The following is a 26,799-nucleotide window of genomic DNA, read 5'->3' on the forward strand; positions in this document are numbered from 1 at the left end:
AACAAAATATTGAAATAAGAGCAAAAAGCCTGGAATATTTAATGAAAAATGTGTCTGAAAAAAACAGAACCAATAAGGACAAAAATACAATTATTGCACTCATGTACATATTATAATTAACAATATATAATTTCAATGCAAATTTGATGCATGGTTAACAAAAGAAGTTTTATCATATTTTAGCAGAATACGATTTAATAACTTTCAGTAGGGTTCCTTTTTGTTTGTTATAGCAAATTGATAAAATATACATGCTGAAAGGTAAATTCTGAAAAAAATATTTTACATAACAAGCATGTTTGTACTTTGAATTACTTTGAACATTTAACAATGAAGTGATTTATGATCTAAAATACCAGCAAATACAGCTGTTTAATTCTCTTTAAGAAAGTGAATGAAGTCACAATAACATTCAATTAGTTACAGATCAGTCTATATTGGTTTTAATGTTTTCAAGCAATTATTTTAAAGACAGTGAATGAAGTCACAGTAAAATTCTAATTACAGATCAATCTAGATTGTCTTTCATATTTTTAAGCAATTATTTTAAAGCAAGTAAATAAAGTCACAATAAAATTATATTAATTACAGTTCAGTCTATATTGTTTTTCACGTTTTTAAGCAATTCTTTTAAAGACAGTGTTCATTTTCATGTTCTTTAAGTAGTTTGTAAGCCTAAACTCAAGTGTGATTAATTTCTCACATAAATGTGCATTTACTTTCAATAACATGACTTTATATTAAATCTTTTAATAAATACAAAATTGTTAAGTCTCTATTTCTCAGTTTCAATAAGTAATTTTACACTTGTCCTGCTAAGAGAGTTAGCCACAAAAGAACCTTAGAAAGAGGAAACTTGTTAGTACGTGGTTGTTTTTAAAATGCATGAATTAAGTACCTTTGGGGAATCTTCTTCACAACAATACAGAAAAAAAAATTGACTTGTGTTTTACAACCTGGATGTTATATTTACACTAGCTGTATTTAAACTCCAGAAGTTTTTATGGAAACCCATTATTCTATTAATAAGAAAATAATTGTTTATAGAAAGTTGTCTTCAGTAAAAAAACTACTTTTTATTTTGAAGCCAATTCATAATTTTTTTATTTATAGTTTTGTGTAACAGCTCAAACTTAGTTCATCCTGTTTAGTCTTTATGATAACTAAAGACAAAATTTCCAACCACCAAAATCCTGTTTGATAAATTAAAAAAAAATTACATTGAAGAAACAATTACTATTTTAAATCAGAAAGGATCTGTCATCCAGCAACATAAATCTAAATAAACCTAACCTTCAAGAAAATTAAATAAAAATGAATCTGTGTTTCAGTATAAATAGGACCTGCAATAGGATGAACTTTATTCACACTATACATTTAGATGAATTACTAAAAATTATAATAATTAAAATGTAAATAGAAATTTCAATTGTGAATTTTTTATACAGTTTCTAAGTATAAGAATCTGGAAGTAGAGAAAAAAAAGCATTGAGAAAATACTTGCAACAATAGAGAGAACAATTACTCATAATCTTTGAAATACCAAATAAATGTTAAACAATTAACAACAAGTTATGTTACTAGAAAAATTAAAAGACATATTTAATTTAATAAATTTTACTTAATTAAATTTGCCAGTGAAAATAACAAAACGTGTTTAATTTGAAAATAGATGAAAAATTAAATACAATTCACAAACTGGACTGTACAATATTTTTAGCAATTTAAAGAAGTAAAGGACACAAAACTAAAGCAATTAAAGTTCACACAAAACATGCAGGCACAAAATCATGTAACTTCTTACAAAAAATTCACATTTTAAAACTGATTTTGTTTTAACATTGCTTTTAAAATATTAAACCAGTGAAGAGAATACATATCACAGACCTTATTAATATTAGAATATTTTATTTTAAAAATATAATAAAGTGATTAAAAGGGGAAAAAATTGTAATAATAATAATGAGTTATTCATACAGAGTAAACTAATAAACATAAGAATGGATTTAAGGATACAGTTACATCAATAAAAATTTTAATTATATTATATTCTGTATATGAAGTTAAAATTTCAATTTTCCAACATCCTGAATAACATTCCAAACAGCAGACTTCAGTAGTAACTCAATGTCATTAAGCAAGCAAGATGAAGTCCTGAAATGTTGAACTTTATTTCACAAAAATTTGAGTTTATATATTTACATTTATTTAAATTCTGTTATAAGTTTTAAATATTTGTACATATTTGCTTTTATGTTCAGAAATAATTGTTATACACTGAAATACTCTAGATCAGAATATTATATGAGGAAAATGATTTTTCAAATTTTTATAGAAAACATTTTAAAGTTTGTAAAATGTAATTTCTTTTTATAATGCAAAATTTAATCGTTTTTATTAATGTTTCTCCTTAACTATATTTATCACAATCTTTATAAATAAGGTAATCAATTTATCACAAAATTTACAACACTACACTTTAATTCTAATAAAGTGTTATATATTTGATATAATTTGCTATTTAGAAATTCCTGCATTACACTATGACACATCAAAATTTCATATGAAAACAAGTGACCGCTAATGATTCAGTTTACAAGCATTAATTGTATTAATTATCCTTCTATAAAAGGCATTTTACAGAAAACAAAACAACTTCTTAACTTCTCAAGATAACTTTCATTGAAACAGTAGGTTAATATTTTAAGTTTTCCTTCATTCACGTACATAAGCAAAAAATTAAATTTGCAATAGAAATACATTTCTGAGAATTACTAAAGACATTATATAATTTTAATTACTTTAGTTATGTTTTGACTAACCAACAAACAAGGACACATTTTTCTATTTTCATTAAGCATTGATTAGCACAAATATATCAAGGTTCTTTTTAACAGCAGTTTTATATGATGATTCTTTAGTATATTAAGCCTAGTTCTGAAAAAAAAAGTAAAACCTCTAGCTACTTTAATTATGGATCAAAATATTGGTTACTGATCAATGCAGGTTTCAAATGGAAAAAATAAAGGGTCTCCTTTATCAGTGTCTTACTTCTCATCTACTGTATGAATTATTAACTGAACATAATTTCCAGCCCATCAGTATACAAAGATATCATCTTGACTCCAATGTACATAAAAAATTAAAATCATTTGTGTCTTGTTCCAAAACAAACTAAATATTCTGTCAATAGCAATTTTTAGCAAAGCTTGTTTTTTTATCATATATATATATATATATATACACTGCTGGCCAAAATCTTAAGGCCAATGAACATAAAGAAAAAATGTGCACTTTGCATTGTTAGACTCAAGCACTTACTTGAGTAGAGCTTTGAAAGATGAAAACAAGAAAAGGGAAAATAAAAATAAAAAACTTTTTTTAGTGAAAATCAACTTTCTGAGACAAAACTAATGATGTTCATATTTTTAGGCTTCATATAGCCACATATATTTTAGTGAAAATCAACTTTCTGAGACATAACTACTGATGAAGTTCACATTTTTAAGCTTCATATAGCCACATGTTTTAGTGAAAATCAACTTTATGAGATATGACCAGTTTTATATGATTCATATATCCTTATCTATAACAACATTTCCTTCACAACTTAATTCGTGGTGATTAAAGCAAGTACCACAGATGTCAAAATAGTAGCTTCCAAGGGCAAAAGTAGAAAAATGCCATGTCCCACCACTGTGATCCACAACACAGATATAGGAAATCAAGGGAAAAAACAAACACAAATCCTCTGTGAGGACTTACATTGATTGGTTCACTCTAAATCCAGAACCTGGCTGGGGATATCAACAACCACATGAGGGTAGAATAGGATTCACAATCAGCAGTGTAAAATGCATTCTGATATTTCTCACTCCTCCACATTGTTTATCACACATAGGAGAATATCTTGTCATCCAGATTTGAACTGAATTGTTATTACATGGAACTCAATCAGCATGGTTCCTCCACAATCAACACCCATGTGACTTGGAACTTGAAAGTGGTAAGGATTCCCATATTCCACTCAAAAAAGAAGGGTGGCAATACAGTGGAGAGACTGGAGAAATATGACCACCTAAGACAATGCAAGAGATGACCACAAAATCTTATTTGAAAAGTATATCATACTGGGTTATTCAATCCATGCATGGCAGGAATGAGTAGCAATCCTTTCCTGCTTTACCCATGCAGTCCAAGGGTGGTACAGTCCAGGACAGGCATGTTTATGAAGCAAAATATCACAAGGTCAGGAACCTACTTGAAATTGTATGGAACATCCCTCCTGAATGGTAAGCATGAAAAACCATGAAAGAAAAAGTACAAGTCAACAGAGACGTACAGTGTGGATTTCCAGTTAAATAATACCTGGTCAGGCACCACTTGCCACAGAGTAGGATTCATGGAAAATGGAACCAGCTAACAAGGAAGCAACTCAATGTTTGAAACTAGATCTTTCAACCAAAGACAGGACAAATCTCAGTATGAAGATGCAGGACCCAAAAGATAGAATGTAGGATATGGGACTGAGGTTGATGACAAAAATAGGGAGAAAATGGAAGACAAGTGGCAGAGAGGACCAGTTGTTGTAACCATAGAAACCAAGGCTAGCTGGTTAATAAAAAGCAATCAAAAGGACCTAACAACAAGTGGAGTGATATAGAAAAATTACCCAATAAAGTAAATTGGATAGGACAATACACATAAATATACCTGGATGACTAACATACAAGCAAGCTAAAGAGAGGTAGCTTGGTGTTGAAGGCTGTAGCAAAGGCATCCACATGGAAAAGATCACTGAAAATGAGAGAATTTAATGCCCACTCTGTGGAATATATCCAGTAAGGGAATGATAAATGATCTGTGACCAGATTGAAAGCACCTATGAACTGAGCTAAATGGTTAACCTACTAGTCATTACTTGTAAGATACTTCTTAACAATTCAAGCAACCACACCTACAATAGCTTCATGAGACTTTTACTAAATGTTTCATTTTTTGATAAAACTATTTCCCACATCTATATTAGTCACAAAATTAATCTGTTACAATTGTTAAGCATAGAAGAACTGCTGACAACACCAAGTCAAATATTCAGAATATCACAAATACATTTTCTGTATGGAAGTATCTGAAGTATGCATGTTTTTACCTGTCCACTTGCAAATACTTTCTTACATAAGCCTTAGTGAAGATTAATTTGCTTCCATGGCAATGCACATCACATATCTGTAGATATAGCATTACTGATAAGTAGTACACCTGGCACAGAACAGTCTCTATTTGAAGAGGATGGCCTAATTCAAACAAGAACAAAGGTTCATTATTACTTCCAGTAGTACAGTCCATTCTTTAACAAGATGTTCTGCAGTGTGTTACCAACTAAGCTTTTACTGTGTACATTTTAAAATAATAGCTGCTTCATATTATGTTTTCACAAAACCAACTGCTTCTATGATACTGAAATTACAAATATGTAATGGGTTCAAACATGTCTTTTCTAGCATGCAATATCCTAACAACTGGCTCAGAAAATAAATTTCAATTTTGACACAGTTTCATTACACTAAAAGAAATTACTTAATTTATGTATTTCCCATCTATAAAATCCAATGGTGATAAAACCAAATGATAGTTTTAATTTCATTTTCTGATGAAAGGTTGAGTTCTCTGAAATTGTTGTAAATGAGTGACAAGTGGTGAACTGAATGGTAGACTGTATTTATATTTAATTTTAATATTTTACACAGGTCCTTTACTGAACAACACAGAATAATAAATTAATAACATTATTGCTACATATCTTATTAAAGATAGTATGCAAAAAAGCATTTAAAATGCCATACAAAAAATAACTGTTCAACTATATGCTAAAAATTTCATATATTTAAATATCCATATTCACACACACAAATAAAATTACTCCACCTGATTTTGTCAAAAAGTGTCCAAGTATTTTGAAACATTTGGCACCCACTGTTTTAAGGCAAATAGTTATCATTATTTGTAGGTGACAGAGAGAAAGCAGAAAAAAAAAATTCTCTTTCAGTAGCACAATATCTGGAAACAAGATAGGAATTTCTGTGTTACTAACACCTTCACCACTCTAGAAGAACTTCATATGATCCCTCGAGTATAAAAAATCACTTCCCTTAATGTTGATATAGTTAATTTTTTTAGTTAAAAGATGAAGATTTTAATTTTTTTTAATCTTTCTCATCAAAGATTACTTTATTTGTACTTTTATTATACTATACAAGTTTATTATCAAATAAGAGTTACTTCTTTATATCATTTGTATTTGGTATTTACAACCTAAACACCATGTGATACCTGGACTAAACAGCAGCTTAGAGGCTTCTAGGGTTCAAACACAGTCATCTCTACTTTCAAAATGTTGATCAGAAGGAAGGTAACCAAATAGCAGCACTTATCATCTTTGTAAATACTCCTATCCAAACAGCAAAATTAGCTGTGATGGTTAGTACACCTCAAGAGCTCAAAGTTTTTAATGAAACACTGAATCCCAAGTCTTCAATAACAAGCCAAGCATGCTAACTACAAAGCCATGCCTTCACCTTGATTTTACTTATTTTTGATACCAAAAATTACAAAGTCTTGAAAAAAAGAAAATAAATACTAACATACCATACTCCTCTGTATATCCCTTATTGTTTAACAGAAATGAAAGTGCACAATTTCCAGGGTTGTGTACAACCATTATAAATTCAACTTTCCTGTCAATTAAGACATATCCAAGTTCCAACAGAGATGGATCTGCCTAAATTTGTTAAAAATTGTCATACTGTGAAAACATAAAACATGTTGAATGTATTAAATAATGCACAGTAATAATATTTCACAAGCTGTTTTATTTATTAGTCAAACTTCTTTAAATAACAGACTATATACGAAAAACCTACAACTGAAAATATACTATTTCCAAATCTTTGTTTTACAGTTTAGGTTCTTTACATGAATTCATATTTAAATAATGAACAGTTTAATATTCTTCCTGCTAATTTTATTCAAGGTTTTTATGTAAATTTGCAAAAAATATAAATTAATAGAACACTGTTTTTCAATTTCACAAAACAAAACAATAAAGAACAAGGATGAAGATGCTTTTATACTTTTTGAGTGATGGTATGTTACCATTTCTATAGTCTCATATCAAACAATAAATAAACTACTTTATACTTTTAAACTTTCAACACATTTAGTCGACAGTGAAAACAAAAATTTTAACTATATTTGAAAATTTTGTTGAGTATAAACAAGTGATTTATTAAGAAAGTATGTTGTTTTTTCTACACAACATTTCAAGTAGAGTATTCTGTAGTTTAGTGACAGTTTTAAGCCAAATTTATCTTTAATCACTGTTTTCCATTACACCTAAAAATATTTATGATAGTACATTCTACATGAAAACAATATAAATTGTTTCTGAAGTACTTCTACAATAGCCACATCAACTGTCTTCATGGTGTGTTTGTTTGTTTGTTTTTTAATAGGAATTATTAACCAAAATTTCATCATTTATTTTATACTGGAATGCCTTTAATCTTAGTGGCTTTATTATACAAGTAAATGGTATATGATGGATATCTGGATAGAAAATTTCCCATTCCTGTAAAAGAACTCTACTTCAAAATATTTCTTCCTTTCTTCAAAGTATAATTATGTTTCTCAATAAAATGTTATAAAATACATCCTCATTTAGCTGTAAATGAAAGTTTGGTTAGACAGTGTAATTTTTATATAATAGTTTTGTAATTTAGGCATTACTCAAGTTTTGTAATCAAGTATACATCACCATCCACAACAAATATCAAATTTAGGACATCCAGTAAAGGGGTGGAAGATTCAAGTACAAATATAAAATAAAGATTAATGAAAATCTATATTTAAAAGTAACATGAAAAACATTGGGATATCCAAAACTAGTCACCTGCAGTTTGCTGGAGCTGAGAAGAATGAAATATTATATTCCATAAAGTACAAAAGAATTAATATCACGCTATTATGTACAGTATTCCACAGTCTTATACAACTAATGCAGAACTGCAGGATGAAAGATTAATTCCATATATTTACTAATTTATAAAAGCCTCTATACCAGCCTTCTATGACCTCTTACCCAGGAAAAAATAAACAAATAAAAAAGAAGCATAGCCAATCAAATATACAATTAATGAAATGGTAAATGTAGCATGCAACTCTACCCAGAGTCAAGAATTGATGCAAGTTAAGACTTTGCACGTCATATACATAAGAATGTCAACTTAATACACCTGCATACAATTTTTGAAAACATTTTGTGACTATGCCAGTTATGAAAGTGTAAAACCTGGTTGGTTTCCAATTGTTACACAAGCATGGAAATCTTAAAACAAATATTTACCTAAAAAAATAAAAATTCATGTAAGTAACAACAATGAAAATAAAAACTCATCAAACAACATATTATTTAAGGTAAAAAAAAGTTAAGGCAATAATAACACTCTTTTTTTACACATTGTAAGGAATAGTTAATTTATCAAATAGTTATTCTTGTTAAAATATTTGTTCATCCTAATTTATAAGATAACTTCAAATAAAAATACCATTTTCTTAGGTTACATAATAACTTTATAAACAATATAATTCTAGTGAACATTATTTTCCTAATACCTTAAAAACGAGGATAGCATACTTATTTTCTTAGACAATACACACATTATGTTTCAAACTTCTATAAAAACACAAAACAATTAAATACATTTTTCTTTCAGATAAGCCCAGATCAAATCAACATCATGAGACAATTGTTAGATGTTCTGTCAACTAAAATGTAAATAATCAAGATATGGACACCATTTCAAAAATTTGCTTGTTAAAAACAACTTGAATATCATATGAAATACTTAAGTTATTGAATGAAGTAAGATTTTGATAACTGAAATCAAGGATATACACTGAAAAGTTGCAAGGTCCACTTAAGATCTGAATAGTCCTAATTAGAATACCATGTTTGAAATTGGTTGGGAGTAAACAAGATACTTGACTAGCCAAGAATAATTTTAATAATTAAAATTTGAATAAAAATATATAAAAAACCTGCATAATCAAGCAATATCTCATAACTTGGATTTCAGCACCACATCCAAAACCTGCATATCTTTTATTACAGAAGATCTAAATATTCTAATTTTAGTATGATATCATAAAGATGCTAAGCAATACCTGACTAAAGATAGTGTCTCTTAATTAATTTCTGCTGCAAAACCAGAATCGAGTTAGATAAAATATTTTTACACTTTTTTCCATATTTTTAGAGTTATATTTACCTTCAGCTTAAGAAAATATGCCAAACAGCAAACTAAAAATGATTGGTTATTTAATTGACTTGTACTTTCTTTAGGAAATACACAGAGATTAAGACCAACTTCATATTTCTTTACTTCCTCTGGTTTGAACACCTATGTCAAAACCTAATTAAAAATAAGACAGAAAGTAAGTTTCTTGTTAAGGAGATTCAAACATTTACATTTCTAATGCAAAATTGACCTGGGCAAAATACACATTTTGCACGTTAGTTACTACTTTAATTATTCAATAAACAACCAATTTTTATACTTTTAAACCTTGCATACAGAACCAAACTTTGTTGAATACCATTCACATGTAATATTGTTATTAACCTTTCATTTAATTATATATTTTGAAACATTGCATAAATTTTGATCACAACTGCCAAGAAGAAAATACACATAATAAAAAAAAATGTGAAAAGTAATATAGATAAATTATTTTTCTTTACATTTTTGTCTTAATTCTTTGAATATAATGTTACTAATTGTACCAATTTCCAATATTTAACAACAGAATTCCTCATATTTAGAAGAAAACACTTATTAACATTACATTAATTTACATATACTTTAATAATTCCCATAATTACTTCATGTTTAAAATACAAGTCAAAAATGTACATTCATCTGACTTGCCATTCTTACAGTAACTTCATATTGCAGAACACTCTCAAAAATCTAACATTTTAAAAGGTACAAATACATTAATTGAAACATTACAAAATGATTATTTCTCTACTACACACAGATTTCTAAAACTTACACAACAATCTCCAGCCTGAATTAATCCTTCGTGTGGCTTGACTGAAAGGACTGCTTCATCTGTGTGCCATTGAAACCTTAAATTAAATCAACTATTGTTTATTTCTAATTATTTTATAATTCAATGAAGTATTAATGCATGCACCTTAAACAACAGCATTATCACAAACCTATATGTATAACTGTAAACATTAATATAAAATAATTATTTTATTGTAGTATTAACTTGTCTTTAACAACTGTTATCATAATGAATACAACTCTGTACAAAATATTTAAACAGTAACTACTTCTTTTACTAAGTATTAACATCTTTTTATCAACAGTCATAATGACAGATATAACCATGCAAAAATTATTTGTAGAGTAGATTATTATTTCATTCAGTTTTAACACATCTTTAACAACAGTATTATCACAAAGGATATAACTACATAAAAATCAAAACAAATGGTATTGTAAAAAAAACACTGTGCATTATTAACTGGAATGATAGTTTAGCAATTTTCCATTTTCTGTAGTTTAGATTGTGGTAATCCAAATTATCACACATATTTAGTGGTTGTGCTCTATTAGACTCTTACTTCACATCCCATATTTCAAAGAAATCCATTAAGAAATACCTGATATATAACATACCAATTTTTATTGAGTTTCTTCCTTTTTTCTTTGTACCAAGAGTATGAAAACTTTATTTTATAGAAAAACATGTTCAACTTTTTGGATTTTTTTCACAAATTTGGTACACTGATATATCTTTTCAACCCACAATTATGAATCCCATTTCATGTAAATATAACCCATGTGTACAAAACTATTTAACAAAAACTGCTCATATTTGACAAAAATATTTATTCATACATACACAAAAAGTCATAAAAGGTATAGGTCTGATATTTTTACTACAGTTTCACCTTAAAATAAATGTGGATCATTTTTAGCTTAGAGCAACAAAATTATATGGTGAGAGAATGTGCAGATACTTAAGTATTGGTTAGGCCAAGCAAACTAAACAAGCAGTTTCTAGCTCACGTTTTCAAATGAATCATACAGATGGATGATTATTACTGATTGACAGCTTTTCAGCAGAAGTTTACAAAACTTTATGAAATTATCCTACTTAAAAAATGTTTAGCATCACATGATATTAGCTTAAGCAATTATAATAAATAATGTGTCTTGATACACCTGTACTGAATGCACAGGTAAGATGATAAGAAACTATTAATATAAATTCTATGATGTTACTATAAAGGATTGGTTGGTTGGTTTGGTGTTTTATGGTGCAAAGCAACTAGGCTGTCTGTGCAAAACATCCAGTAAAAGGTTAAAGTAAAATTAGTAAAATTCATAAAAGGAAATTAAGTTAAAACAAAACATAGTTTAATCTTTGAATTAAAAAAAACAAACAGCATTAAAACCAATTTTTACATCTAGGTCTACAGCAGTAAGAGAAAAACTACTGTAATGCAAGTTATAAAGCATACAGAATAAGCACTTTCTGTAGCATGCATAACTGTAATTATCATAACTTGCTAGGAAGGCAAACAGGTAAGCTCAAAAACCACTATTAGTCACCTGAAGTTGGCCTTTCCAGTCCTAGAGTTGAGTTATTTGACGTTATGGTCATTTTCACAAAGTAAAGTAATAAGTTTTAATAGACTTCTAGCAAAATTTTAATTATAAATCAGCAGGATGACTAACAGGTAGTTCAAATGGCAGCATCAGTCACCTGAAGTTGGCCTTTCCAGTCCTGGTTTAGAGTTATTTGACATTACGGCCATTTTCTAATTTCAAATCGAACTAGATGTACTTTGATTCTTAAAAGGGAATCACATTAAGAAAGGTCTAATGTACAAATTAAAAAACTTAAATAGCATTAAAAAGATTAATGGTCTTTAAAAACTAAAAACATTTCTAAGTTGGATAGTGTCACCATTGCCAATAACACTGTCTAATGTTACAGATAAATCTTGGGACAATTCATGTTTAAAATGATGCTGTCGTTGAGAGTCATAACAATGGTAAAACAGTAAAATGTGGCTTATTAAGATGTTGCTCACTCCAAGACAACTTCCAACTGGCATGGAACCAAGCTTTTAATACAGGACCATAGCCCATGTATGGAACAGGCACAGCAGTGATAGTGCCACAGCAGACAGATTTAGCTGCAGTGTCGGCGAGCTCGTTCCCGCAAATACCAATGTGGCTCATTATCCAGAAAAACTGGATAGAAGTGGATGTTAGAGAGAAATGAGCCAGTCGGTTTTGAATATCAGCAAGAACAGGGTGAGAACTAATGTGAAGGAATTCCAGGGCCAGTAGAGAACTAAGCGAGTCAGTATAAATAATGCAATTTGAATACTGCTTAACTTCTATCTGATCCAGGACAAGAGAAATGGCATATAGTTCAACAATGAACACAGAAGCTGTAGAGAGATTCTGTACACAACCACCAAACCACAACAAACCATGGCAGAGCCCATACAGTCACCTAATTTTGAAACATCTGTATAAATAGGAATGGAAGGATGGTTTGAAAGATATTCAGCAAATAACAGACAATATTTCCAATCAGGAATATCTGCTTTTCTCAAATGACTTAAAGATAGGTCACAAACCCAATTCATCCAACTGTGGCTGGATACAAAGGCCAAAAGAAGCAATGGCAGATCATCTGTTCTGAAAAAGTATGGCCCACGAGAAAGAAAATACAACCCCAGGTGGAATGCTCTGTTAAGGAATGAAGTTTCAAAGCATATAGTGAAGACAGATGCAAATGGTGAAGGTGCAAAGAAGGTTCATGAGACACATAAGCTCTGACCTGGGGAAGTGCAGAAAGCCTCGGTGCAGAGCTGAAGTACTTGATGATGAATGGGGTACAGCATCTTTCAGACTGAGGTCCTGGCAGAGCCATAGACCAGTGATGCATAGTCCAGTTTCAATCGAATGAGAACACAATATATCTTTAACATAGAACATCAATCCACTCCCCAAGTGGTGGAAGAGAGAACACAGAGGATGTTCAGTGATCTTGTACATTTGACATGTAACTGTTTGATGTGTGGTATAAAGGTCAGCTTACGGTCAAAGATAAGCACCAAGAACTTTGTCTCAGGGACAAAGAGGCATCACAACTTCACCTCTATGGAATTCAAGATCAGGGTGAATACCCCATTGGCAGTAAAGATGCATGTCGACAGTAGCTGAGGAGTGAATTTCATGAGTAGTAATAGTGTACAGTATTGATAGAGCCAACAATGGGATAAAAGTAGTAGGAATGCCATGTCTTATTCCTGCAGTGAAAAGTTCTTGTAGAGTTAGCCCATATACTCATTACAATAACACACTCACACTCCAGAAACAGCAGCCATTCTTCATCCATAGATTTATAAGATTTGTAGGTTTCTTACAGAAGATTTAATCCACAATTTGCATTGTTAACCAAACTTTTACAATAATTTACTTAGAAAGACATGGTTTTTCACTGGACAAACAAATGCCAAGAAGTTTTTGAAAAAATAAGAAATATATTATTTAAAGCTCCAATACTGATTATCCAGACTTCCCCAAAGAATTTATTCTAGCCACAGATGCCTCAGGTATTGCAAAAGGACACTATGTTACCTCAGTTAGATGCAAATTGAAAGAAACAACCTACTTCTTATGAAAGTAAATAGTTAGGAAAATCCAGAATTAAATATTCAGTAATGGAATAGGAATTCTCAGCTGTAGTATGTGGCAATAACACATTCTGTTGTAAACTGTATGGTAGGAAATTTATCATTAATACAGATCATGTACCTTTACAATGGTTAATGACATTGAAGGTCCCATTGTCTAGATTAGCTAGGTGGTCTTTATCATTATAGGATTAAGATTCCAAAGTTTGACACAGACAATTATGAAGCTTCTTGGGATTTAGATCATATAACCAAAGAGCAGAAAGAGGATCCCAGTATATGATGCATTAAGACAAAAAGTGTTAACAGGATAAAAACCTAGAAGTGGAATACATACTTGATTCAGATGCACTAAGAGTTAGCAAGAACCAACAAAAAGAAGAAATAATTCAATGACTAGTACCCCACAAATGATGAGAACGTCTCATGACACTTCATTTTCACCTAGCATTTGCAAAAACATATAGTACAAGAGTTTTCTAGCAAAACATGAGAAAATATATTAAAAATTATTACAAACCATGCATAAAATGTCAAAAACTAAAACAAAAAAACAAGCCCACATCTGGACAATGTCCCATTATAAAGAATGCCAAAGTTAACCACATCCTTCCACTTAATAGCTATAGATATTTTAGATCCTCTATCAACATCCTATGCAGAAAATAAGTATGTATTGGTAATAGCAGACTACTCAACTCAATATCCAGAAGCCATATGCTTACAAGATAAAAAAACTCAAATAATTGCTCAAGCATTTGTAAATAAATTAATTGCCAGGCATGGATAACCACAGTACCTTTCAACAAAGAGAAGTAATAACTTCATTCTCACTCAAAGAAGGAAATTTGTGAAACCGTGAGGGTGAACAAAATTAAAACCACAGCTTATCAACCAACTGCTAATGGTTTGGTAGAAAAATTCAACCAGATATTGTTATGATCACACAATATTGAGAAAAAGTTAAAAGACCTGGCATGAGCAAATACCATTATTACTGGCCTATAGAATCACTGAAATTGAATCTTCACAAAAAAGGCCTCTTTTCCTTTTACATTTTAGGCATGTAGCTTTACCATGTAAAAAATTTTAATATCTAACAGAATGAGTTATGCTATAAGTGAAGATTATAATGTTGAGATGATAAAATTAATTAACTTTTGAAATAGCACAAGAACATTTAACAAAAGCAGCAGAGCAAAGGCAAAAGCAAAAACAAATTGAAAGTAATATAAACATAAGAGATAAGGTTTTGTTGTATTCCACTAGTGTTAAAAAAGGAAATACTAAGAAACTACTTAAGTTATGGAAAAGACCATTTAAAGTAGTGAAGTAAACATGCCCAGTTAATTATGGAATTCAGAAAGAATATAGCAAAACAATATAGTTAGCACATGTAAACAAACTGATGAAAGATGCAGAATGGTAACCATACCCTTACAACATAAGGAAACAAGAGACAGAAAACATTTAAGTGGAAAAATCATAGAAAAAGAAGTACCTAGGAATATGAATGCTATTGCAGAACTCATACAAACCAGATTATTATGTTAAAATGGCAGAATCAGAATGTGAACTCAAAAATATAAAAGATAGCAAAGCAAAAGAAATCACTATACCTGAAAAAACATCAGAAGAACCAACTGCTCCACTAGTTGTGCCATTAACACGATTACTGCTTATGGTCACGAGGCCTGATAACTGAGCAATCAAAAAGAATACACACATCAAAAACTTGAATATGTTTTGACCCAAAAGTATAACAAGCACACACCAGAAAGTCACAAAAAAAGCAGCAAATGTAAATAATGATAAAAGAGGTGTTGTAAGAACATTTAACTATATGTTAGTTTATCTTAATAAACATGGGTAGTTGCTATACTTATTCATAGGTTAATTTTATGTTTGATTTCGTGTAACTGTTTGTTACGTAAATTAGTTGCAGCTATATTTTTAGGTAAGCCAGGATTATTGTGATGCTGTGAGTTCTGAGATTCTAACAAAAGACAAACATTAAACACATTTGTCAAGAACAACTCATGTTGTATTAAACATCATCTGCATATCAGTGAGAATATTTTCACATATGGTGATTCTAACAAGACAGTTGTGTAAGTCTGAAAAAAACTATGTTCCAGGATGTGAAAGGATTCATAAAGTACCAAAAATGTAACAATAAATGTCATCTTTTCAGAAAAATGTTCATATAAGACCTTTTCAATAAACTTTTACATCATTTGACATCCAGTCCTGGGTCATTGGGCATTAATCACTAAAAAAAGATGAGTACATTCTAATTGCTGGACCAACCATCTCAGAGTCTACTCCCATTTGTTTGAATGGATCATACCACAACACCATATAAAAAGTAGTTTCATTGGACTATAAGTAGTTTATTTCCTCTGATATCAAGGCTGTTCCAGAGGGTTCCAGGTTTTCCAGTTCTTTGAACTAAGTTTTCAAGATATGCAGACAAAAAATGGTTGTTTACATGTGTGCAAGACCTGCTCTACACAAACTCCACATAATTTGTAACTGCTACTTTCATTAATAATACTGTCAGGTGAAAATATGATGTATAGTTCAAAAGTTATATAATTAATGTTGATAGGGTTATAAACATTATGGAACTAATATAAGTAATTGAAAAAGTCACCTTTTATATAAACAGTGTTATAAAAAAAAAACTTGTTTTTTTGTCATAATACACATATTATACACGTTATGAGTCTACGTAAATAAATACATAAATATATTATTTGCAAATGTTCACCAACAAAAAATTTAACAATTTGTTGACAGCTGATCTGTCTAGTAGGCATTAAAGTAAACAGCCAGTGATGTTGACATTCTAGGAATAATTGTAACTGGTTCCTTCTTTTTAATCTAAAATTTCTTGATTTCAAATAACTACAAAATAAAAAAAACAAGTGTTATACTTATAAACTCCAAGTTTTAATCTTTATACTTATAGAGACACCCAACCAGGAGTCAAGCACTGTAATTGCCATTTAAATAAAGGTGTGTGTGTAGGTGTGCATATATTTATATATTACATGCACACAAACACAAATATTTTTACAAAGAATAATGTACATAAAATTCATTTAGACTACTTAATGTAACTAATGAAACAACCACTAAATAAGAATCATTATGTATGTGATGTGTATATAAATATTAAAAATCATAATATCTTACAAAAGCATGTATTATCTTTTTTTTGCATAAAGGCAGCTAGTTAACACCACCCACTACCAACTTTTAAGCTGTTCTTTTACCAGTAAATAGAAAATTTATTCACAGCATTATACACTGAAAACATTATTCAATTCTCATATCTTATGAAGCTCTTAAAAATCCTTATGAATGGAGTAAATGTGGAAGATGAATTGCACTGTTGAGAAGTTATGCACAAGGAACATAGATATTCAGAAAGAACTTTTACTTGTGTGTGTGTGATGTGGCAGCATTAATGTTGTAAATAAAAAAAAAATTAATGTCTCTGGTAATCATTTAGCTGTGTTGAAAGATTAAATTAAGTTCTTGGTCCTATTAGAAATAATTTTGAATTCATGAACAATCCTAATGTCATCTTGTGGAAGGCTATGATGAAGTTTCATTTGGAATAATGTATATAATTCTAATCATCCTACTACAAAAAGAATACCAATATATTGAAAATAGCAGAGAGACATGCTATTTCTAGTTTAAACCAGTTATAAGGAGGCATTTAAGGGCTTCTTTCCTCTGGAGTGCAGAAGAATTAGAAGGACTTGACTCAGTTGTTTAATATTGTGGAAGTTTTAGGCCAAGCTTTAAAAAATTTTTCCATTTGCTGTAATCCAAACCACCATCTAATATTTGGGTCAAAAGAGATACTTTTTGACTGTATGACCAAGGAAATTTTTATTCTCACCAAGTTCTGCTGATATAACCCATCTAACAAACATTGCTGAATTTAAAACATTTTATCGCTGTATTATGGTTATAGCATTTTTGTTTTTTTTTGTCATATCCCATGACATCATGGGAAAGCATCATCTGATTACCAATTGACAGCTCAATAATGACTAGTCAATACATTGAGGCTTGACAGCATGGATTATCTTGTTACCAGAACCCTTCACACTAAACTAATAAACACATGATCTAGCAGGATTACAGGTAAGAATTTACTATTGAGAAACATACATCAACAGCATGGTGAACACTAGTCTATTCAGTGTATCTATCTCCAAAAATATTCTTACTATTTGTGAATTAGGATCAAAACCAAATTAATTCTGATTGAAAATTTATCTACATGGAAAGATGTACTTGTCAAAGAACTCAGCAAACAAAATAAAAGTGAGAACAAACCATAAAAGTGTCAGCATCTACCAGTAAGTGTGTGTTGTGAAAGAATTTGAAATTTCTATAATAGAATTAAAGTTGACAATAAATAATCATATTCATAGTTTAACACATTGTGTTTCAGGTGATCATATACCTAGTAGTATTACCAAATTGTGTTTGCCAAGTTGTTTGAAAATATATACATATTTACCTACCCACATTTTAAACCAGTTTTGGGTAATAGCAAACAAAATTAATTTTAAGCTTGGCCTTAAAACAATCTTTTTACAGCTTGGCTGACTAATACAACGAGAAGTGAAAAATATATTCTTGAAGACTAAGTAATTGGAATTTTTAACCTGCACAAATGAATTAAACATCTGATTAGATACTCACTCAGCTTTAAAATATAGCCATTCCTAATTTTGCAGCAGGATCCACCACCACTTTCTGAATTGAACAACAAAACAGGTTGTCACTTTTATAATGCACTCCAGGATGCAAAGAAAAAAAGGGTTAGTATCATCATTTCTCAAACCTTGGACCTATCAATTCACAACTTTGTATACTAACCACATGGCCACTTCTGCCTCAGAATATTATAGCCACCAAGTTTAATTTTTGAAAGCCTAAAGGCAGTCTAGTTATTCAAAGAATATTTTTCTTTTGTAGTCAGAAACTAATAAAATTGTTTACCAAATGACAAATACTTTCTTTTTTCCCTTAAAGTTTTAGATTTTTTGTATTGTGGTGCACTATGAGAACTGAAAGTGAAGTTGATGTTGTTATATTCCTATGTGGATAGATTTTCATATTTTTCACTTTATTGCTCTTTGGTGCTGATTATTCTTGCCCACTTACACATAATATTGTTAATGCCATATTTTCTACATTTATTATTATATATATGGATATGAAGCATAGAACTTTTCCTAGTATCACAAATTATGCATCTGTACAAATATTTGTGCATCTGAAAATCCACCAATATAAGTTCAAGTAGATAAACATAAAAAATATATAATTAATATTATAAAATTTAATTCCAGAGTTGATAAACAAATGTATTTACTAGAATATTATTCCTTTTTTGGACCATTTGTTACTAGGCCTCTCTCTATATATATATGAAGTGCTATAAGGAATCATGTATTAAAAATGGTGTTAAATATAATTATACATTTTAAAAAATCCTTTAGAAAAACTATGATGAAGCAGAACATCTAAGTTGGTGAAAACATTATTTCTTACTTTAAAGATGGTCTCAATGAGTTAAATATCCTTCTGTAAAGGTGTCTCATTTGTCTTTTTTGTTGTCATTATTGAGCTATTACAAGTCTGAGTAATGTAACAACTACATGCACTGTGATTAAGGTTTATGTGTTTAAAATTAAACTAAAACAGGCATTAAAAACATACACACCTCTTACTGATGACTACAAGGTATTGAAAAGTTTTAAAGAATATATAAGCATTAAATTTAAACCTTCTCTATCTTATTTTTTCAAGTTTGGTGACTGGTTACATACCTGGTAACTTTCTTGGATGTAGATGAAACATTTTTTAAAAATATATTGGGTTGAGGAATAATTCGTGAGCGTTTTTTCAAGTTAAAAAAATATATTCATAAATGAAACGCTTTCGCAAAATATTTCATGTCATTTGGTAGATAAATTTTTGCTCTAATAGATGGTGTGTTTGATTTTCATATGTCTTTAATTTTTGCTTTCATTTTCAGCTCATTAAATGGACTGTCAAGTGGACAAAATCGAGCATTTTCGACACCATCTGCTTTTCGCATTTAATTTCTTGCAATTTCGTTTAAAACAATGCATAATATATACCTAAGTATTACATGAAATAAAGTATCATAATAAATGTTTTGGGTGTAATGTGTTCATGCACTGAAGTATTGTATAGTCTTGCATGTAATGCTTGAATGAAATTATTTAAAAAACGCTCATGAATTATTCCTCAACCTAATATATTTTATATATCCTTTACCTAATTGCCAATTTTCCCACACAACCTTCTCCTCATATTCCAGTCCACATCTAACAGTTCTTTCTTTTTTCATTTTTTTTCTTCACACTTTCACAAACATGTAAAGAAAACAGAAATAGTAAAAAAAAAAAAAACTATAAAGTATTTCAAAATCAAACCTCTTAATTACTGTTAAGTATTAAATCCTCATTAGATTACTTTGTTTGATAGATTATAATATTCATTACCATAGGAATATATACAACTTAGTTGTAAAATAGATTTGGGGCATTACTTAAATAAACATGTCAAGAAGACAAGGACACATAGGCCATCCAAACTAACCCACCCACTAAACTATTAAAAAACTAACAAAAAAGAACCAAATATCTATTAAGCTTTCCCTTAAACTCCCTTAAATTTATTTCTTCCAAAAGTCAACTACCCTGTTCAAAAAATAAAATTTATTTGAAGATGACTCTTCCTCTACAAACATTTATGTTTGCTAGTCCTACTATTCTTATCAATAAATACAAAAAAAAAAAACTTCAAACCTATCAGTTCTTTGAAAGGGTTAGCACTTTAATAACTATGTTGGCAGAGATGACATCGCTTAAACATATCAGCTGACCATTGCTCTGAGAGATCAAATACCAGGATGTGATGCTGTGGACTAGGCAAAGAAACATTGTTTACTTGTTGAATTTAAAACCTGTTTTATTTTTTCAGTTTCATGAAGACTTAATGTAAAGACTTAATTCAAAATCATTGTGTTTAGTTCAACAGAGATCAATCTTAAAGAAATCTGTGGGACTAAAGCAAAACCTAGTAAAAGTGACTGTTTTATTTGTTTGTTTTTTGTATATGTAAGCACACTGCAATTTCTTTTTTTAACATAACAATTTTTACTTTTACTAATTTTGCACACTCCATAATTTGCACACACTAAGAAGACTCATTTATCTGATATAGAATAATTCTCATTCCCTGAACAAATTCTGTAGTTTTAGCAGATTTTTCTGTCTGATATTTGTTAGAAAATGTTTCAGCTCTTTATTTTCAATTCATGTAAATTTAAAATTCCTTTAATAGTAGCTTTCCAAAGTAAAGAACTAAAAAAAAGGCTTTAATAATATACAGTACAAAGTAAAAATACTTCCATTAAATTTTATATTGCACTGGGAAGAAATAAAAATGTTGGATTTTCTTTCTCTGTACAACTTGAATTGACTACCTTGATCTACACACAGCGTCAACTAGTCTGTTATTAACACTTAAACTTAACAACTCTAAAGGTTTCATTTACCTCATACAGTAATTATACTTAATCATTTGAAACTACATAGTTGTATTAATAGAACATATTCATAGGTCATTTTTACCAAAATAAATATATACATATGATGCATGATTATACACACAGAAATACATAAAATTAAAGAGCAATAAAGAAAATGTTGGTTCATCTAGGCCAGTAATGATGAACCCATGGCACTTGTGCCCAAGGTGGCACACGAAACAATTTTGCTGGCAAATAGCATGCAATGCCACCTCTTGATTCTTTAAACCCTAACACATAATAAATAAATATATATATAATAATGATAATTATTATATATTATTATCAAATGCAGCAGCAAATGATTTTTTCCAACCGAGGAGCAGTGAGAAATATTCACAAAAGACATCCCATGCCCTCTTGGCATCAACTTTGGAGTTGCAGGAACATTAACACTGGATGACATATTTTGAATTCCTCACAGACCCAGTGTATGCATCAGTATTCGAGTAAAAATAGAAGTAAACTGTTAGTATTGGCTTTGCTTGTCTTATATTTTTCTTCTGATATTTGTGAGTGAATACTGGATATTTAGTGATAATAACGATAAAAATGCATTTATTTTTTGCAGTAAATGTATGAATTATATTGTTAAAATTATTTTATTTAGCATGGTATGCATATATTTTTTTCAGTTAATTATAGATTTATTTTTAAATCAATGACATAAATTTTCACCTGCTGTCATGTTACAATAAGTTAAATCATCATATTTAAGTTAGTTGACAAGATATTTTTAAATTGTATTTACCCTTTTCAACTTATCAGGATGTCAGCTTAACAAGTAAAGAAATAAAAATGTTCAAATGGAAGAAGCAGCATCAGAGATTTTCAAGAATTATGGACTGAAAGATTTGACATGATCAAAAAGGGTGATAAAGCATTATTCATCTTATGTTCTGAAACAGTGGTGTGCAGGCCTTCCTCCGTAAAGTGGCTCTATGAAACTGTTCATAAATGGCTTTGTGATAAAAGTGAGCAAGAACAAAAAGAACACATTTTTCGAGAACTTAGCAACAATAACATGCAGCCAAATGTTTTGATGAAATTTGTTTCAGGTAGTTCTAACTTAGTTGCCACTAGTTTTGAAATTTCAAAGATTATTCCTCAACATCAAAAACCACTTAGTGATAGGGAGTATATTAAAGAATCATGGCTAGAACGTGTTCCTTTCCTTTTTGACAATTTTCCAGAAAAAGAAAAAAATATTCAGTGCATTAAGGAATTGCCAGTGAGTAAAAACACAGTAAAAGATAGAATATTAAAGATAGAAACAAACATAGCAGAACAGCTAACAAAAGATATTGGTTTATGTAAATTCCTTTCCATTTGTCTTGATGAGAGCACTGATGTTACATCATTAGCTAGGCTAGCCATTATTGCTCGATTTTGTTGGGGTGATGAAACCTGCAAAAAAGCGGTTAACTTGGTAACGTTACCTGAGCATACCACAGGGACTGAAATATGTAAGGCAGTAATAGATAAATTATCCAATCGACAGGTTGACCTTTCAAAACGGTTTCCATAACAACTGATGGTGCACCCAGCATGAATGGTAAAGAAGGTTTTGTAAATCTGTTTGCAAAATATGTTGGACATCCACTGATAGGCTTTCATGGTCTTATATATGAGGAGACTTTGGGTGCAAAAGTTGGCCTTAAGGAGCTTGAAAAAATGATGAAAATTTTAACCAACGTAGTTAATTTTCTTTCTGCTCATGCTTTAAAAAAAAAAAAGAGACAATTTGAGAATTTACTGTGTGAGGTGAACTCAGTATACATAGAACTACTTATGTACAACAATGTTTGTTGGCTAAGTAGAAGTTCTGTTCTTAAACAATTTGTTGAGAGTTAAAATGAAATTCGTTTGTTTAAGACAAATGGAAAATTTTCTTGTCAAAAATTATCTGATGTTGTGTAGATTTGTAGATTAATGTTTTACAGATTTCTCCTCACATGATTTGAACAATAAATTGCAGGGATTTGAAAAATACTTTATGTCATGTTTGATAACATAAAAGCTTTTGAAATCAAACTAAACATTTTTTAAAATGTGATGTTTATAATGGCACTTTTAAATATTTCCCAAAACTAAAAAAACATGACAGATCTTGAAACTTGTGAGAAAATATAATTCAGAGTTTGCAAATGCAATTTTCAAGCACCATTAGTTCATGTTTTGAACAATTTTCTTTAAGATTTAATAACTTCAGGTTATTTGAAGAAACTGAAAAATTCATAAAGTATGCAGACAGTGTAACATTAAACAAACTAAATTTGGAAATGTTACAGGGAATTGACTGGGCTAATTTTGAGATGCAACTGATTGATTTACAAAGCAGCTCAATTTGGAAGCAAAAATTTGTCGACTTAAGAGCTGAACTAGAAAATATTGAAAGAGATCGATTAGTGACTGAAATAATGCAAAAGGCTGCAAAAAATGAGGTTCTGAAACTCTGGATTTCTATTCCTAAAACTTTTGACTGTCTGAAAAATGTTGCAATGGCAGTATTAACAGTATTTTCATCAACATGTTTAAGCAAGTTATTATTTTCAGTGATGAGATTTGTAAATTGTAATTATAGGAACAGACTTGCTGATAAAACTAGTGCTACATGCATAGCTCTCAACACAACCAAGTACAAACCTAATATAAAATATCTCTCATTGTTGATGCTGCAGCAAAAGTCTCACTAAAATATGCTTATTTTCCTTTCCTTGTTTATTTTTTTAAATATTACATAATACAATGAAACCAAGCTTATCATTTCACAAGATGCTTTCTGTTAATAGTAAAACAATGAATAAAAGTAAATAAACAAGAGGACTCTTTTTTTTCTTTAAAAGTCCATTATTACAGTTACTAATTCATCAATTTTATTTCTTGGGAATTATTATAGTTATTAATAACATGCAACTCATAAAGCTGTTTCATTTAAAATAATTCAGAATAATAATGAATGATAATCTACTGCTAAAAATTATCATTGGGACACAAGAGAATTTTTAGATTATCTGCAAGTTGGACACACACTCTCAAAATGGTTCACCATTCCATCTGTAGACTACACTTAATTCTAAAATGAAAACAAAACATTCAAAACCAGCCCTTATCATTCAGTTGTTAATAAGCTTTCCCTTAAATTATCTACCATGTCTGAAGGTAATTTAATGCAAAGGCCAACCTCCCTCATTATTTTCAGAAAATAATTGTCATAGTTGGAAATGACCCTTACCCTGCTAAAATTTATATTTATGTCTCCTAGTCTTACCATTCAATGAATTACCTAAAGCAAGGAGCCAAAGACTGAACACAGTACTCTAAACATGGCCTAAACAATGTCATCTTATCTTATTTAGACTTTTATTCAACATATCTGTACATACAACCTAAAATCCTACTTGCTCTACCACTAGCAACAACACATTGATTGGATGGCCAGAATTGGATATTTTAATATTTTATTGGAAATATTATGTTTAAATCTTCAATAGTAGAATTAAAAGGAAAAACATAATTTAATATCTCATATTCATCAGATATTAGCCTTTCTGCATCATCCCTCAAACACCCTACTCACATTTTGCTTACCATTAATGTGCATAAAGGAATGGATATTATTAAAAGTTTTATATTATCAGTAAATGATTCATGTACTTGTGTGATTTCCCAATTTATTTTACAAATTATTTATCTCCAATAGTTCTATAAACCTATTACTGCAATCAATTTAAACTTCTTATATTTATTTTTTCTTAACTTTATACCTTATACCCTTTGTAAACCAACTTTTTTTCTGTAAGGAGCATTCCTCTCATAAATACCTAAGAACTTATTTTTAATTTCTATTCTCCATTTAATCAATAGTTCAAGCTAATTCAGTTGTTCAATTCATAATAAATGTTTTTCTTTTTTAAGTTTCCATTTTTTTAATATGGAATCAAATCCTCATTATTCTTTATGTCCATATAAAGCAAAACATCAAACCTATTTGAACAATAATCTTTTTCACATAGTTGTTCACCAATCTTCACTGTATCAACCATTTATATATTAATATAATAAACCTAAAATAGCCCTGTTCCTAATACTAACAGTTTACCTAACCAATTGCTAAATGAAATTGTCCTGAAAAGTTTCTGAAAATCTGTCTCCTTCATAACTTAACTCTAACAATTGTAATTCCTACTCTATATTATATGCCTAAAATTAAAATATCCAATAATTATTAACTCATTAGTAACTTAGCTCATTAATTTCATCAGTTTCACCTGATGGTCTGTAACAAATTCCAAACTCCCTTCTCTTATAATCACTAACAGAAACCCAAACAGATTCAACATTGTATCCTTAACCTTGACATGATCTAACATAAATTTTACATATTAAATATGAAATCACTTTTACCCCTCTTTTTAGTACCTTATGTCCAAACGTCCTACATTTTTGATAAATTCCTGTCATCAAAATTGCCTTCATTTGACCATGTGTTAATAATTCCCTCTCACATCAAAATTCTCTATTATAATCGATTGAAACTAAAGTTCACTCTGAACTTTGGATTGAAATCATCCATTTTATTTCTTTTACTTCTGCCATTACAATACAATAATTAATAACTGTTTAGCTACAATTAAAATTACTTTATACTTTGCTCCTAACCTACACTTTTCATCTTACTTTTTCTTCTTTTATTCTGACCTATGTTACCATCTAATCCTAGTTTAAAGTAGTTCTTACGCAAAATTACAGTCGAGTTAATAATTGTTGAAGTTGTAAACAAACCAGCCCCTATAATTTAATTAAAAGTAAAGTCATCCATATTTGCCAACCCCAAGCATTCAACGATAGTAATCCACCATAGTTTCATAACCACAATTACGCTTTGGTAGCAACAAAATTAAATTATCATAATACATAACCCTTTTCTTTGGATATTATTATCAATATCAATGTCTTGTACTTAACGTCAGTAACTACCTTTCGGCCCGGCATGGCCAGATGGGTTAAGGCATTCGACTTGTAACCCGCGAGTTCGAATCCCCGTCATACCAAACATGCTCACCATTTCAACCGTGGGGGCGTTATATAGCTACGGTCAATCCCACTATTCGTTGGTAAAAGAGTAGTCCAAGAGTTGGCGGTGGGTGGTGATGACTAGCTGCCTTCCCTCCAGTCTTACACTGCTAAATTAGGGACGGCTAGCGCAGATAGCCTTCGAGTAGCTTTGCGCAAAATAAAAAAAAACAACAAACTACTTTTCAGTTTTACTACATGATTAGAGTAAACACTAACAATGACATTTAGTCTTAATTTTAAAATAATATTTAATAAATTCAAA

The 26,799-nt window shown here is 29.9% G+C and overlaps 1 long non-coding RNA gene across 32 annotated transcripts; it reads right to left on the bottom strand.

The window, feature by feature from the left end:
* Positions 1-17: 17 nt before the first annotated feature.
* Positions 18-26,728, bottom strand: LOC143222036 (uncharacterized). 32 transcript variants are annotated; one of them, XR_013011931.1, is made up of 8 exons: positions 25,881-26,363; positions 20,141-20,227; positions 18,533-18,586; positions 16,031-16,708; positions 15,418-15,499; positions 10,117-10,175; positions 9,330-9,473; positions 2,161-6,781 (listed from the first exon to the last, which is right to left on the bottom strand). It is a non-coding gene; the product is annotated as an uncharacterized LOC143222036 (long non-coding RNA). The 32 variants fall into 32 exon arrangements; XR_013011952.1 differs by having other exon boundaries at positions 16,012-16,708; positions 25,881-26,362; XR_013011939.1 differs by having other exon boundaries at positions 10,117-10,192; positions 16,012-16,708; positions 25,881-26,356.
* Positions 26,729-26,799: the final 71 nt, after the last annotated feature.

The sequence above is a fragment of the Tachypleus tridentatus genome, chromosome 8, assembly GCF_004210375.1.
Source record: "Tachypleus tridentatus isolate NWPU-2018 chromosome 8, ASM421037v1, whole genome shotgun sequence".
NCBI classification, from domain to species: domain Eukaryota; kingdom Metazoa; phylum Arthropoda; class Merostomata; order Xiphosura; family Limulidae; genus Tachypleus; species Tachypleus tridentatus.